Below are 2500 nucleotides of genomic sequence, written 5' to 3'. Positions count from 1 at the left end.
GGGCCCACTCTTAAGCCCCCACCCCGAGTTATCTGCCCCTTCTGCGGGCGGCAAGCGAAGCGCGGAACTGGTCACCCCCGGCCGCTCCATTCAAAGGAGTGGGGGACGGAACACCCGGCTCCCCTTCTGCTCCTGTGCGTCGATCCAGGAGTGTGACAGCACTGTGTGTCAGCGTGGGCCTAGGACTGAGAGTCCTAAGAGGCCTTAGCCCGGGTCTGACTTAGCCCGGGTCTTCCTTGAGCTCCAGCCGACCGAGCCAGGGCCAGACAGGATGAGGCCTCAGCCCGGGCTCTGGGTCACACACGCAGGCCCCACAGCCAAGGGGGCGCATGTCACCCGGTCACACTGCTGATAATGGTCCCACACACACACACAGTGGCTTGTGTCAGCCAGCCCCCTCTGGTGAGAGTGTAGCACACCAAAGTGGGGTTTTCCTTGAGCTCCAGCCGACTGAGCCAGGGCCAGACAGGATGAGGCCTCAGCCCGGGCTCTGGGTCACACACGCAGGCCCCACAGCCACGGGGCGCATGTCACCCGGTCACACTGCTGATAATGGTCCCACACACACACACAGTGGCTTGTGTCAGCCAGCCCCCTCTGGTGAGAGTGTAGCACACCAAAGTGGGGTTTTCCTTGAGCTCCAGCCGACTGAGCCAGGGCCAGACAGGATGAGGCCTTAGCCCGGGCTCTGGGTCACACACGCAGGCCCCACAGCCACGGGGTGCATGTCACCTGGTCACACTGCTGATAATGGTCCCACACCCAGCCCACCCCAGCCCACCCCACCCCACCCACACACACACACACACACACACACACACACACACACACACACACACACACACACACACACACACATCCAGCTCCTCTCTATTGATCCAGGCCACGTTCACCCCTGTTAGTGTCAGCCATGGCCTGGGCTGCCTCAATCCACTCAGCCAGGCCCTGGGAACCACCACTCCACTCAGCCTAGGCACTTCCACTCCACTCTGCCTGGGAACCTGCACTCCATTCAGCCTAGGCACTTTCACTCCCACTCTGCCTGGGAACCTGCACTCCATTCAGCCTAGGCACTTTCACTCCCACTCTGCCTGGGAACCACAACTCCATTCAGCCTAGGCACTTCCACTCCACTCAGCCTGGGAACCACAACTCCATTCAGCCTAGGCACTTCCAGTCCCACTCTGCCTGGGAACCACAACTCCATTCAGCCTAGGCACTTCCACTCCACTCAGCCTGGGAACCACAACTCCATTCAGCCAAGGCACTTCCACTCCCACTCTGCCTGGGAACCACAACTCCATTCAGCCAAGGCACTTTCACTCCCACTCTGCCTGGGAACCACAACTCCATTCAGCCTAGGCACTTTCACTCCCACTCTGCCTGGGAACCACAACTCCATTCAGCCTAGGCACTTCCACTCCACTCAGCCTGGGAACCACAACTCCATTCAGCCTAGGCACTTTCACTCCCACTCTGCCTGGGAACCACAACTCCATTCAGCCTAGGCACTTTCACTCCCACTCTGCCTGGGAACCACAACTCCATTCAGCCTAGGCACTTCCACTCCACTCAGCCTGGGAACCACAACTCCATTCAGCCTAGGCACTTTCACTCCCACTCTGCCTGGGAACCACAACTCCATTCAGCCTAGGCACTTTCACTCCCACTCTGCCTGGGAACCACAACTCCATTCAGCCTAGGCACTTCCACTCCACTCAGCCTGGGAACCACAACTCCATTCAGCCTAGGCACTTTCACTCCCACTCTGCCTGGGAACCACAACTCCATTCAGCCAAGGCACTTTCACTCCCACTCTGCCTGGGAACCACAACTCCATTCAGCCTAGGCACTTTCACTCCCACTCTGCCTGGGAACCACAACTCCATTCAGCCTAGGCACTTCCAGTCCCACTCTGCCTGGGAACCTCCACTCCACTCAGCCTAGGCACTTCCAGTCCCACTCTGCCTAGGCACATTCACTCCACTCAGCCTAGGCACTTCCAGTCCCACTCTGCCTGGGCACCTCCACTCCACTCAGCCTAGGCACTTCCAGTCCCACTCAGCCTGGGTACATTCACTCCACTCAGCCTGGGCACATTCACTCCACTCAGCCTGGGCACATTCAGTCCCACTCAGCCTGGGTACATTGACTCCCACTCAGCCTGGGCACTTTCACTCCCACTCAGCCTAGGCACTTCTGCTCCACTCAGCCCAGACACTTTCAGTCCCACTCTCCCTGGGAACCTGCACTCCACTCTGCCTGGGAACCTGCACTCCACTCTGCCTGGGCTCATTCAGTCCCACTCAGCCTGGGCACTTTCACTCCCATTCAGCCTAGGCACTTCCAGTCCCACTCTGCCTGGGCACCTCCACTCCACTCAGCCTGGGCACTTCCACTCCACTCTGCCTGGGCTCATTCAGTCCCACTCAGCCTGGGCACTTTCACTCCCACTCAGCCTGGGCACTTTCACTCCCACTCAGCCTGGGCACTTCCATTC

Source organism: Conger conger, unplaced genomic scaffold (genome assembly GCF_963514075.1).
Source record: "Conger conger unplaced genomic scaffold, fConCon1.1 SCAFFOLD_63, whole genome shotgun sequence".
Lineage (NCBI taxonomy): Eukaryota > Metazoa > Chordata > Actinopteri > Anguilliformes > Congridae > Conger > Conger conger.
The sequence above is the reverse complement of the archived record's forward strand: the minus strand, read 5'-3'. Positions refer to the sequence as shown.